Below are 14838 nucleotides of genomic sequence, written 5' to 3'. Positions count from 1 at the left end.
GAGAAAATAAATAAAAGTTGAAAAGAGTAGTAATGTTATGGGTCACTTGTAGGGAGAGGAATCAGCGTTTAAGGTATTGTAGAAAGGGGGACCAGGTGTCTTCATAGGATTTAATGCTGTTTTTCTGAGATGCGGTAAGTATTTCTAGATTTGAATGTTCTGTTAGTAGGTTGAGCCAGTGAGCTATGGATATCTTGGTTCTGTCTTTCCAGTTCAGTAATATGGTTTTTTTTGGCGATGGTTAGCGATATTAATATGAATGATTTAAGATGTTTAGATGTGTGTAGCGTAGAGACATCGCCAAGTAAGGCTATGATGGGGCATACGGGGATGCTGAGGCTAAGGATCTCAGATAGCTTGCTCATAACCTCCGACCAAAAGTTTTGGACGTGTGGGCAGAGCCACATGGCATGAAAGTAATCATCTGTTGAGGTTGGACAATGTGAACATGTATTACTTTGGCTAAAGCCCATGCGGTAAAGTTTGTGAGTGGTAATGTGGGTTCTGTGAAGGACTTTATACTGTATAAGTTGGATTTTAGAATTACATGTCATAGAGAATGTGTTATTGCATATGCTTTGCCAGTTAATATCTGTTGGTAGGTTATTTATGTCTGTGGTCCATTTGTCTATAGGGATTGATGTTGTGCTGTCTTCAGGTGCTAGAAGTTTGTATATTTGGGATAACTTTTTTTGAGGTTTGAGTGATTGTAACTTTGAATAGAGGGGAGGGATATGATTGTTAAAGTTCCTAGTGTTGATGGTTTTTTTAATGACTCCTTTTAACTGTATATACTGGAAGTAGCAGTGGTCCGGTATGATGTATTGTTTTTGGATGTGGTCGAAGGTCATGAGCAAGCCATCATTGAGTAACTGTCCCAGGCTGGTTACTCCTCTCTCATTCCAGGTTGAGAAGAAAAAGGGTTTGTTATTGATTAAAAACATGGGATTATGCCACAATGGAGTATGGATAGATGGTGAGAGACTGTAATGAAGAACTTCATTTGACTTCCACCAAGCGGTTAAAGTGGTGCTAATAGTGTTGTTTTTGTAACAGTTGTGAGTTTTTATGGATTTATCTATAAATGGGAGATTTTTGACGCTCAGTTCTTCAGTTAAAGTATTTTCGATGTCTAGCCAAGGTGGATTGGTGTTATTTGTCCATTGGTGAATGTACAGTAATTGGTGTGAGAGGAAATAGTAAAGGAAATTTGGGGCCCCAAGTCCTCCATATTGTTTGGGCTTTTGGAGTGTAGATAGTTTAATTCGTGGTTTTTGGTTTTTTCCAGTAGAATCCAGTGACTGCGCTATTGAGAGAGGAGAACCAGCCCGGGGGTGGGGTGACAGGCGTCATGGCAAAGAGGTAGTTTATTTTTGGGAGGATGTTCATTTTAACAGTTGAAATTCGGCCAATTAGAGATAGTGGTAATTTATTCCATCTTTCCAGATTGTCTTTTATTTCTTGTAGTAGGGGGGTGAAGTTCAGTTTGAATAATTCGTTTAGATTTGGAGAGATGTGGATTCCAAGGTATGTAATAGATTTTGCTGTTCGTTTGAAAAGGGGGACCTCAGCCTCAGTATCCCAGTTGATCTTGGTTATAGGCAGAATCTCTGATTTTGTCCAGTTGATGGAGTAGCCAGACACCCTACTGTAGTTACTGATCAGAGTTTGGACTGCTGGAAGTGAAGATGAGGGGTTTGCAATGTATAACAGAATGTCATCGGCATACAAACTGATTTTATGGTGGTGTGAGTTTGATTGGATACCTGAGATATGGTCACATTGCCTAATGGAAGCAGCCAGTGGTTCAATGAAAAGTGCAAACAGTAATGGGGACAATGGGCATCCTTGTCTAGTACCTCTTTGTAACTGAAATGGTTTGGATATAAGTCCATTGGTTATAACAGATGCAGTGGGTGAATTGTATAGTGTTTTAATCCAGCTGGTGAAATATGGCTGGAATCCAAAGTGATTAAGGGAGGTGAAGAGAAAGGACCATTCTACTCTGTCAAACGCCTTTTCAGCATCAAGTGTTGCTATGAAGAATGGTGGTTTGTTTGGAGAGGTGCTATTTTTATAGAAATTGATCAGGTTAAATAATCTTCGTGTGTTTTCTGAGGAATGCCTCCCCTTAATAAAACCGGTTTGATCTATGTATATTAATGATGAGATTACAGATTCCAATCTGATTGATAAAGCCTTGCTTATAATTTTTATGTCTGTGTTGATTAATGATATGGGCCGATAGTTGGAGCATTGAGTGGGGTCCTTATTTGGTTTTGGGATGAGTGTGATATAGGCAGTGTTCATATGATGGGGGATAGTGGTATTTTGGTGGATTTCAGATATCACTTTAAAAAAAAAGAGGTGAAAGGAGAGGCCAGAACTGTTTATAAAATTCTGCTGGGTAGCCATTTGGTCCCGGTGATTTATTGTTAGGCATGAGATGGAGTGCTCTGGTGATTTCTTCTAGGGAGAGAGGTACCTCTAGATTCTCTGCTTGGGTTTGAGTTAGTTTGGGTAGGGAGACATTCCTCAGAAATGTTTCGGCATCTTTAGGTGAGGTGCTCTGGTTTGAGGTGTAAAGATTTGAGTAGAAAGATCTAAAAGAGCCATTAATTATGGAGGGGTTTTGGGTTATATTTCCGGATGGGTCTATGATTGAGGTAATGATAGATTTCTCTGTTTGTTGATTCAGCTGATTTGCTAAGAGTTTACCTGTTTTATTTCCAAATTCAAAATGTTGCTGTCGGAGTTTGAGGAGAATACCTTCGGTTTTCTTGTTCAGTATGTTGTTTAGTTCATGTTTAGTTTTCAGGAGTTCCTTCATTACTGAATTGGTAGGTGTATGCGAGGCCAGAAGGTCCAATCTCTTCACCTCTTTATGTAGCTCATGTTCTTTTGCAATTTCTTCTTTCTTTTTGTATGCGCAGTATGATATTATTTTCCCTCTCATAACTGCCTTTGCAGTTTCCCATAGCGTACATGCTGTTATTCCTTTAATGTCATTGATTTCGATAAAGGAAGCCCATTCGTTTTTGAAGTAGTTGTGAAATTCTTTGTCTTTAAGTAATGAATTATTGAAGCGCCATCTAGGTGGGGGATGGGGTTGGTGTTCTGCTAAAAAAATAATACTAATGGGGGCATGGTCAGAGATGATAATGCTATGGATGGCTGGGTCAGTTATTTTGTGTGTAATGGAGTTGTTTACCAAAAAGTAGTCTATACGGGAGTATGATTTATGGTAAAGTGAATAATATGAATATTCTTTATTACCTGGATTTTTTAGTCTCCAGACATCCATCAGTCCATAATCTGACATGTACTGTTTAAGTAAGGATGAAGAGTGGTTGGGTTTATTAGTGGAGGTTGATGATGAGCGATCTATGTCTGGGTCCAGTACTATATTAAAATCACCGCCTAAGATGATATGGGAGTCAGGAAAGTTAGACAGTGCTGAGAACAATGAGTGGAAAAAGGAAGGAGAGTCTGCATTGGGGCCATAGATATTTGCTAGAGTTAGAGTATCTTTTCCGATGGTTCCGGTGATAATGATATAGCGACCCTCTGGATCGGTCAATGTTGAGTTGTGAGAAAATGATATGTTCTTACTTATTAAAATGGAAACGCCTCGTTTTTTGGAGCTAAATGTGGAGTGGTATGTCTGGCCAATCCATCTGGCTGTAAGTTTCCGAGACTCTGCCTCTGTAAGGTGGGTTTCCTGTATAAAGCAGATATCAGATCTTAGTTTGTTTTTTATGTGATTTAATATTTTTGTTCTTTTTGCAGGGGAGCTGATTCCTCTTATGTTCCATGATGTTATTTTCACTGGCAGTACCATGTGGTTGGTATTATGGTGGATGGTATTGAATTACACAGTGTGCAGTAAGGATCCATGTGGGGGAAGATTTTGAATGTGAGAACATATAACAAACCCAGAATGTACATGTAACATAAACACAGAAACATACAAACACTCATTAGCGCATTAAGGAGCATTGGTGAAATTGGGGATTGGTAATGGGGTTGGGAGGTCATTTGAAGACTCAGCTGTGTACAGCAGGCCTGGAGCAGAGTTGAAATATTACAGCAGTTAAGCCATTGTTATAAGGTCTTTGGATTTGTTTTTTTATAAGCAGTGAGCAAGGCAGATAGAAGGGACGATGGCGAAAAAAGTATAGTGGATTGGGACTGAGGGATAGAAGTAGGACTCTTAATGAAGAGTAATACTGATGTAGAGAGATGCGATTGAAATGAAGTAGAACGATAGAGATACAAGGCAGGAAGGACAGAAGGGGAAAAGAGAGTAAAGTGAGGGTGATGGGGGGGGGGGGGGGGCAATTGTAGGTGCCACTGAGTTTGCCCACACATATACACACACAAACGCACATACACACATACACCCCAAAGGCAGGCTTATTTCACTCGTCAACAGAATGGACTTAAAGTTACGTTATCCAGGGTGTTGTACCCAGACATGGGCTAGTTTCCCTTGCAACAATAACGGTTTTAGGGCGGTGTTGTGTGAGCTGTTGTGTTTTGGAGCATGTCTGCTCTCCACCTCTCCTCCCAGCTTTAGCAGATTAGGGGCCAAGTGCCATCTCAGGGGCACATCAGTGGAATTGAGTCCAGAGCAGGAGAGTGTGGCTACTCACTCTCCCCTCTGGTCTCTTCCTACGGGCTCGGGGGCCGAACCTGCAACCCTCCAGCAGCACGTTCGCCTCACCCACCTCTAGGCTACCACTGCCCCAAGATGTTTCCAACATACATAGAAAGGAGGGGAGAGCGGTAGCTTTATCAGCTGTGGTCATACAACATGTATTCAGGATCTGTGACTGTTGGGTGTCTTGCCCATACCGCTCTATATGGCTTGGAAGTAGTCCAAATTTCCACACATACAGACCAATCATATCTCACAATACGCACTGCTCTCAGGGCTTGAAACCTTTGATATCTTGAACTTATATTGCTTGGAAACAGCCCGGAGTACCCATTGCACTCTCACAGACATACCTACACATTCACTCTTTGTGGATTATACTTATGCTAAATGCAGTGGGCAAACTCAGTGTGGGATGCAAGCGGGTTGAAAGTTTGCATGTACTGTACACTGGAAATGCAGCTCAGGTAAAAGCAGGGACAGAGAAGAGAAGCAGGAGACGCGGGGGAAAGAAGCAGAGGAGGGACAGCATCTGAGCGTTAATATACACAAACCCATGACTATGCACATGTACATACACATTCATCAACTGAGTGATATATAGACATTGTGACATTAAATGTTATCTCAAGATGAGTTATAAGAACAGTATAGTTACTAGAGAGGGGCGAGTGTGTACATACATACAGTACACACAAGGTGCAATGCAGACTGACACATATACCAAAAAAAAAAAAATAATAATAATAATAATAATAAATAAATAAATAAATAAAGCATAATGTAAGCACATATGTACATACATGCATGATTTATTTTCTCCACCTTCTGCCCTCAAGAACTCCAAATTCCAGATATTACACTGTTAGGATTAGACAGTTATATTTCCAGTAGTTCTCAGTTAACAGACGGTCCGTGGTTCAGAGGACTGGTATTGGGTAACGTCACTATAGCCAAGGGGTGATATTTGGATCCTTAAATAAGTTATTGTCTATGTAGAGTTTGTCGGAGATCAGACTCACCCGTTTGCCGTTCTTTCGGTTGTTGTGGTAGATGGGAAGAAGGATTCGGCGTCGCTCCATAATCAGAGGTGGGAACTGTTCGTTTATGCCATATGGTTTGCCTTTGAGCCTTCGCCCGAGACTTCTGACATATTCCCGCTGCTTGAAGTGTTCAAACTTAGCAACGATGGGCCTGGGTCTGATGGGCGATGATGGGCCTGGGTCCGATGAATGCTGATGTGACTTGGTATCGATGGGCCTGGATGCGGTGGGTACAGTTTGCAGTGCGTTGACGTATGTTCTCTTCTTCCCAATCCGATGGGCTCGGGCGAAAGTAATGTTGTTTACAGTCTCCTCTGGGATGTTGAGTTCGTTCTTCATAAATGATTTAAGCAGTTCCTCTGGATTTTCATTGTTTGTTTCTTGAATTCCACTAAAAATTAAATTGTCTCTCATTGACCTGGTTTGAAGGTCCAGCACTGATTCTTTCAAAAAGTGGTTTTCTTTTTTGATGTTTGCGATTTCGGTTTGTAATTCTGAGACAGTATTTTTGAGTTCCTCAGTTTCAGCTTTAAATATCATGACCATGTTTTTCAGCTCGGCAACATCGGTAAGAAGTGTGTCAAGAATGTCCAGTTTGCTAAGTTTTTCCAAGTGCTTGAGTTTTTCTTCTATTAACAACACAATGCTATGTTCAGTGTCAGTTATGTCCGGGGATTGTAATAATTCTTGACTAGAAAGTCGTTTCTTTTTTACAGCCGGTGGGCGGCTTTTTATTCTTGCGGGTGTACTGAGGGCAGTGGTTGACTCACCCGGTTTGGGAGTGCTAGAAAGTGTTTTAGCAGTGTTTGTTTCCGTCAGAGCTCATGTCTCCGCTAGTTTCAGCGATGTTTGGAAAGTTAAGAAAAGATCCAAGGAATGATTCGTTGCTGTCAAATGTTATATGAGATATTGTTGCAGATGAGTTTGAATCCAACTTTGTTGTATTATAATTATAGTCCGTCCGTTGATATTAATCCAAGATAGACAGTTTGGGATACAAGTTAGGTGAGTTACTCCATGACCGGCATTCGCGCGTTTAGAGTGACGTCATTACCGCCTTCTGGTGGTACAGAGACTAATGACTCTGAAACAACTTATTGAATGCACTGACTTGCTTGTAGAACCTGTAGAATAAAAAGCTTGTGAAATATGCTACAAAACTTATAGAAACACAGCTGAATCGACAAAAGGACAGCCACTGCCATTTTCATTTTTTTAAATTTAAGACAGTATAGGATTAGTTTACTGAGATTGGTTTTTCTCCTGTGATGAACACAATATGGATACAGAGCCCCTAAAGTCCCAAAAGGTAATTTTTTTTAATTTACTATAAATTCATATGTATCTCTAATGACTTCAAATGCACACAGCAACCATATAATGGAGAGAACTCAGTTAATCAAGTTTTATTTTCACCTCGGAATGTCATACAATGAAATTCTTGCTGCTCTTGCACATAGACATGGGATTGTCATCAGCAGAAATCATTTGCTGCGCACACTGAAGGACAACAGGCTCGGCCGACGGAACAACAACTATGCAGATTTAGGCCGTGTCATTGATTTTGTCCAGGAACAATTTCAGGGTCTTGGGTAGATGCATGGGTTTAGATGGATGTTTACAAAGATGGCCATAAAGCAAAAAAAGTTAGAGTCGTATTAGCCGGGCTGGATCCTGAGAGGTCAGCATTCAGACAGCAACGGAGACTTCACAGGAGACAGTGCTTCTCAAAGGGACCCAATTATCTCTGGCACGTTGAGTCATATGACAAGTTAAAACCTTTTGGTGTTTGTATTAATGGGTGTATCGACGGCTTCCCTTGGAAAATAATTTGGGTGAATGCCTACAAAACCAGCAGTGACCTGAGAGTTATTCGGGGCTATTTTTTAGAAGCTTTAGAAACACTAAATAACTGTCCCAAACTTGTGCGCACTGACCGGGGCACAGAAAACTGCCTTGTACGAGAGCTGCAGAGACATTTACGCACAAACCATGGAGACGTTTTGTCGGGGGAGCGAAGCTACCTCACTGGAGCGAGAATAGCAGACCAACGCATTGACAGTTAGTGAGGCATCCTCTGGAAAGAGGGTATGGAATATTGGATCCAGCTGCTTGGGGACCAACGGGACGAAGGAGGGTTTGATTGAGGTTTACTGGACAAGGCCATACTTCAGCTGTGCATTATGGGAATAATTCAGGTATGATGATTGGGTGTTAATGTGGTCACATATGAACTATTGCAAAAAATTATATCAGGCAATTAAAATGACTCATGACTATGACTTATTCAGTGATGAATGTGATTATCCAGTATGTTACAATTTACAATTTACAATTTAGTTATTTGGCAGACGCTTTTTACCAAAGCGACTTACAATTGGTGCATCAGTCGGATTTCTAATACCTTCAACAGAGATCATAATAAGACTGAGCGTCAAATTGCCCTTTCGCATTGCGCCCCTGGAATACTTTTACAAACAGAAATACAAGACAAAGGTTTTTTTTTTTTTTTTTTTTTTTTTTTCTTTTTCTTCTTTTCTAGGGAAGGGAGGTTAGGCATTGGGGGACAGGTGTGTTCTAAAGAGGTGGGTTTTCAGTTTCCTGCGGAAGATGGTAAGAGAGTTGTTTCATTTTGCTCATTATAGTGGACACTTTATCTTTGTTTTTAGGAAGAGCTGAATAACATTAAGGATGTCTGGAATGCACACCGAATCCGACCTGCATCCAACCCAAATGTGCCGTATGGAATCCCAAATGTGATGTACTCCACCCAAGAGTTATGGGACACTGAGGACTGTGCCATGCCACTTGATCAAGAGAAGCTGGATATGTACAAAGGACAATGTGTATTTCGCAGTTGTGTTCCTTGCAATGAAGATATATTTGATCTTTGTGTGATACTTGTGGAGGAACTGGGCTTACCGTTCCCCTGTAAAAGCCCTCTGGAAGCTATTGATCTATATTTAACACTATGGAATGGCATCAACATACAACTAAGTGATGACCAGAAATTTTTTGTAGTTTTAGCTACTGTACTACATGAACAACACACTAACAATCATTACTATACTGTATAACTGTATGAAGAACAGAGTCTAGGGGGTCAATCTGAAAATGCTTTAATATGGTTTAACACTTTGAACATTAAACTTGAAGCTTTATCCCTGTCTGTACAAATCTAAAATGTTTTTGCAACATGCACTTGAAATGAAATAAAAAAGTTACTACTCTAATACACTGCAGTTCTTCACCTGTTTTTTTTTACTTACAGCAACAAACACACCTGTTACGGAATTTTTTTGAAAATATTACTTGACACTATGGAATATAAAAAATAATATAAAAAAGTGTGTGCATCGTTTTTCGGTCAGATTGCTTCTCCTTCAGAGCAGGATCCAAGTAAGCCTTTGCTTTAAATTGCTTCAGTAGCCACGATTTCTGTTTGCTCTGCTTACTCTGTTGTTGTTCGCCATATATAACTTACTTCGTGCTAGATTCTTTTGGGTTCGCTTTGAATAGGGTTCTTTGTCAATTTATAACTGTGTTCTCTGTCTGGTAGCGTCGCTAGCTTATTTTACTAGGGAGTTTGAATTCCTGTCGCGTCAGCTGTTGAGTTGCTGATTTGCGTTTGTTTGTTAGTTTCGGCCACAGCCGATTTCCGGTTTGTTCTGGTTCCTGAGGGGGCAGGGCTGTAGCCAGCCAACATAATACCAATCCCTGTAGCACTTGCTGTTAGTGCATCGTTTTTCGGTCAGATTGCTTCTCCTTCAGAGCAGGATCCAAGTAAGGCTTTGCTCTGACTTCATCTCTGCTAAAGCCTCCATGCTGTCCCTGCACTTTCTGGCCCTCACTGAGACTTGGATCACGCCGGAGAACACAGCCACTCCTGCTGCCCTCTCCTCTGCTTTTGCCTTCTCTCACAACCCCAGACCCGCGGGGAGGATTGGAGGAACTGGCTTCCTGATCTCCCCCTCTTGGAGCTTCTGAGTAACCTCTCTCCCTTCTATCTCCCCCACATCTTTTGAATTTCACACTGTTTCTGTTTCTTCCCCTTGTAAACTGCACATGACTGTTCTCTACCACCCTCCAGGCCCTCTGCAGTCATTCCTGGACGAATTGGACACCCTCCTCAGCGCCTTCCCTGAGGATGGCACTCCCATCCTGCTGCTAGGAGACTTCAACCTTCTGCTGAACTCTACTCAGTCTGCTGGCCTCCTCTCCCTCCTTAAGTCCTTTGACTTTACCCTCGCGGAGCCCCCTGCAACGCACAAGGATGGCAACCAGCTGGACCTTGTCTTCACAAGAGACTGCCCTGTTCCTGATCTCACAGTCATACCGCTCCACGCCTCAGATCACTTCTTCATGTCCCTCTCTCTCGATCTCACCCTGCCTGAAATCCTCTGCTCCCACGCTGCCAGTCTCAGCTAGACGTAACCTTCGCACCCTCTCCTCTAGTGCCTTCTCTTCTATGGTCTGCTCCTCTCTCCCCTCTGTGGAAACCTTCTCACCTCTCCCCGTGAAGGAGAAATCCTCTACAGTCCTTTCTGCACTGGCCTCCTCCCTGGACACCCTCTGCCCCTCCGTCACCAAACCGGCTCACCTCTCCGCTCCCAGTCCCTGGCTGACCGATAGTATTTGTGCTGACAGAGCCAAACTTTGCGTGGCTGAACGGAGATGGTGAAAATCGAAATCCCCAGACAACCTATCCCACTACCACTCTCTTCTTTCTTCTTTCTCCTCTACCCTATCCTCTGCCAAATCTTCCTTCTTCCACTCCAGGATTAACTCTGCCTCTTCTAACACCCGCTAACTCTTCTCCACTTTCTCCTCCCTCCTCTCTCCTCCTCCTCCTCCCTCATCCCTATCTGCTGATGACTTTGTCTCCTTCTTTGAGAAGAAGACCAAAGACATCTGTGACTCCTTCCCCCCATCCCCTCCCACCTTGAATCCTGCACCCTCCGTCCCTTCCACTATTTTTTCCTCCTTCTCCACTCTATCTGACTCTGAAGCTCTTCTACTAATAAAATCCCACTGTCTTACTACCTGTTCTCTAGATCCCATCCCCTCCTCTCTCTTTCAGGCCATCTCGGACGACATTCTGCCTTTCATCTCATCCTTGATCAACAGCTCCCTGTCTACTGGCACAGTTCCCTCTGCCCTGAAGAGGGCACAGGTCAAGCCACTGCTTAAGAAGCCCACTCTAGACCCTGCTGATGTCAGTAGCTACCGTCCAGTGTCTCTTCTACCGTTTCTCTCCAAAACCCTGGAACATGCAGTCTATAACCAACTCTCTCCTTATCTTCTCCAGAACAATCTCCTGGATCAGAATCAGTCTGGATTCAAAGCTGGCCACTCCACTGAGACGGCCGTCCTTGCTGTCTCAGAGGAGCTCCACTTGGCCAGAGCGAAGTCGCTCAACTCTGTCCTCATACTCCTAGACCTCTCTGAAGCATTTGACACGGTTAACCACCAGATTCTCCTCTCATCCCTTGCTGGGTTGGGCTTTGCGGGATCTGCACTCGCATGGTTCAAGTCCTATCTGTCCAACCATTCTTACCAGGTTTCTTGGAGGGAATCGGTCTCCTCCCCCCGCCCTTTGCACACTGGGGTCCCACAACATTCTGTACTTGGTCCACTCCTCTTCTCTCTTTACACCAGATCACTCGGACAAGTTATCTCCGCCCACGGTCTCTCTTACCACTGCTACGCTGATGACACACAGCTGTTCTTCTCCTTCCCTTCCTCCGACTCTCAGGTTCAGCCTCGCATTGCAGCCTGCTTAGCTGGCATTGCCTCCTGGATGTCCACTAACCATCTCAAACTCAACCTGGAGAAAACTGAGCTTCTGTTTTTTCCCGCTAAGAACTCCCCAACGATCGACAATGCAATCACCATTGAGGGATCTGTGGTGCTCCCCTCCAGAGCAGCCAAAAGCCTTGGCGTGACCCTTGAAAACCAGCTGACCTACTCCAGTCACATCACGGCAGTCACTCGATCCTGCAGATTCTCCCTCTACAACATCAGGAGGATCCGCCCCTTCCTCACGCAACAGGCGACCCAGCTCTTGGTCCAAGCGCTTGTCATCTCCTGCCTTGACTACTGCAATGTATTACTGGCTGGCTTGCCGACCTGCACCATCAGGCCACTCCAACTTGTTCAGAATGCCGCTGCACGCCTGGTAGTCAACCTCCCAAAGCACTCTCATGTCACTCCGCTCCTTACTGCACTCCACTGGCTTCCGGTAGCAGCCGTTTCCCTCGGCAATATATATATATATATATATATATATATATATATATATACTAACCTTGTCTTGTATTTGTGTTTATCATTCACTGTCACAGAATTCCAGGAGCGTAATACGAAGGGTAAATCATTGTGATCTCTGTTTATGAGGTAATAGGATCTGACTGATGCACTTATTGTAAGTCGCTTTGGCTAAAAGCGTCTGCTAAATACCACATTGTAAATTGTAAATTGTAAACTCCTAACCTTTTATTCAAGGCTGACAGATGTAAGGTATTTTCAACAAAATATAAAATATAATATAAGAATATAAATAAAATCAAAACAAAACAAAGAAAAACTTTGTTTGTCCACATGTATGTGCTTTATAAATTATAAAGTAATTTACAGTACAATTCTTCGGCACAGAGGGCAGGTTTATGCTTTGAAAATGATTTGACTGAAATGCTTAGCCAAGCCTCGCTTATTGACAGCTGGTTTTGATGTTAATGAGAACTATAAAACTATAAAAGTGCAAACCACTACACTTCAAATGATTGTATGTACTGTTCTTCTTGAAACCTGTAATATCAAAATCAAATCTTTAGAACGCAAGATGTGCAATCTGAACTATTTTTTCTCCAAATTCTTCAGTTTTATCAATTCAAACTCATCCCAGTGAAAACACACACTGTACTCTAATGAAAACCAAACAAGGAAGTGTGAATTTCAACATCTCAGAAAACATACATTCCCACCGAGCAATTTTAGGTTTATACTATATCCATCACCCAAACTGAGCTGTTTAGAATTGCACTGAAATCACTGCGGAGATCTGGATAGTTCTGATAATTAATTGGTAACATGAGATAGCATCCACATGTGTTTGCTTGAGGGCGACACTGAAATTCACTGGTTTCAATGAAGCTGACAGTGATGTCACTTCCAAACAGAAGATCAGCCCCAGTGCAGAAGCCAAGGAAGAGCCGTAAGCCATTCTCATCCACTTCCCCAACATATCTCTTCAGGTGTCTGGCCACACAACTCTGTGCTGCATTCATGGACAGTGGAAACTTCAAGATGTCTTTCACACGTTTCGGTGTTGGAACTTGCTGTTTTACAATCTCTGCCAATTTCTGTGGTGTCAAAGCTGCAGTGAGACTCTTCAAAATAGGTCTCCAGCACTCAGTTACATACATAGGAGTTTGTATGAGGGCTTTGTGACCCAGCTGTGTCACAAGTGCAGAAATGTGCGCATAAGTCATCACACCATGATTTAAAGCTATAGAGGACATTAAAGTATGAACCAGTTATACTCATCATCAAACATAAACATTCCAAAAAAAGTAGAACTAATACATGCCAAAATGTCAACAGGGCACAAGAGAAGGACGAAATGCACTGTTTTCTGACTACAGTAGGATTTTTTACGAATAAGATTTGCAAAGAAAAAGTTTTCTCTGCTACACCCCGAAAATCATCTAAAAGATGATTACCGAACTTACAGAAAATTATCTAAAATAAAACTGAAGATGACCATCACATAGGCTATTACACAGAAAGCCAGGCCAGTACAGGATAAAGTAAACCTTCCCTGACAGACACAATGTTTCAGCATCAAGGACACTGCATGTTACTTTACCTGCACCATGCCTGGTGAATGGTTCAGGACTGAACCCAAAGCAAATAGATCTCTCTTGGACACAACAGACAAGAGCCTCCTACCACAAAGCTAGTAGCTACAGGACGTTCATTAATATAAAGGGAAATTCCAGGAGACAGGGGCTAAACAGGGAGACATGTGGATACAGGTCTAGGTGTACGTGTACAGGAACCAGTTAGCTTGAAAACCAGTTGAGACAAATCTACTCACTTCGCTTTTTTATTAAAATTAGTCCAATATCCGTCACATACACACGTCTGTTTCATTTTACACTTCCAGAGAAACTGTGATTGCCAGATTTTAGTCTTTTACCACATTTTTTTTTCCTTTGGCGTGCACATATGCCCCAATATGCTGTTACATCGATTACGCATTGTCAAGCAGTCGTCTTTAAATACCCGTCCCACCTATGGCATCCCCATGTTTGGACATTTGTCAAAATTACATGGCAAAATAAGTGGGTCAATTTTGCTAAAGTGTGTAAGATTACATATGAATTCCAACTACTGATTTACATACTCGTGGTATAAACGTTTAAACAAACTTAGAAAAAATATTTACTTGTAAACGTTTTTCCGCCCTCCCTCGTGCGTTACTAGGGGTGGAGTTTCATCGTTGCTCCTCCGCTGGGAGTTCAAAGCAGTTGAGGGATAACGCCGGTCGAGGATACGGACTTTTGGAATATTCCTTGTCTAATGCAGACGACGGTAATCAGCGAGGCCAAAACACAGAAAATGTTGCCCGAAGAGATTGAGTAACTGTAAGGAAACAGCAGTGAGTTTGTCTGTGTGTGTTTGTTTAATTATCAAAGTAATTTTATCGCAGTGTATTATATGTAGCCTGCTCTATCTGTTTGGTTAGTCAAGTGTTAACTCTGGGTTTACAGTAAAATATTGATTGCGCTTGGTGAACAGGATCTGGTGCGATAATGTTTGCATTATCATCGAACAATTTATACTATATGCTTAATCGTTTCACCGTGTGCGTGAGATAGTGGCATCAATAAGATCGGTTGGTTTTTGGGGAGGATGCGTCTTCGCCTCATGCGAACGTGGTAGAGATGCAACATGTAGGAACTGATCTCTCTCCAGTAACTGCAGATTGTATTTTTACTCTATGAAAGAGTAAATTAACGCATGGAACTTGGTAACTGAGCTGTGCATTCAGCAGCATTTAACGTACATAGAAACCTCATAGAAACCTACGTACGGAAACTCATGGGTTTGATTGATCATCTAGAGGAATGG

At 42.3% G+C, this 14838-nt stretch overlaps 1 pseudogene; it reads left to right on the top strand.

Annotated features, from left to right (window-relative positions):
- The first annotated feature begins 6982 nt into the window (after positions 1–6982).
- Positions 6983–14345, top strand: LOC115815195 (uncharacterized; annotated as a pseudogene).
- Positions 14346–14838: the final 493 nt, after the last annotated feature.

This window comes from Chanos chanos, chromosome 6 (genome assembly GCF_902362185.1).
Source record: "Chanos chanos chromosome 6, fChaCha1.1, whole genome shotgun sequence".
Lineage (NCBI taxonomy): Eukaryota > Metazoa > Chordata > Actinopteri > Gonorynchiformes > Chanidae > Chanos > Chanos chanos.
This window is presented reverse-complemented; position numbering and strand designations above follow the sequence as displayed.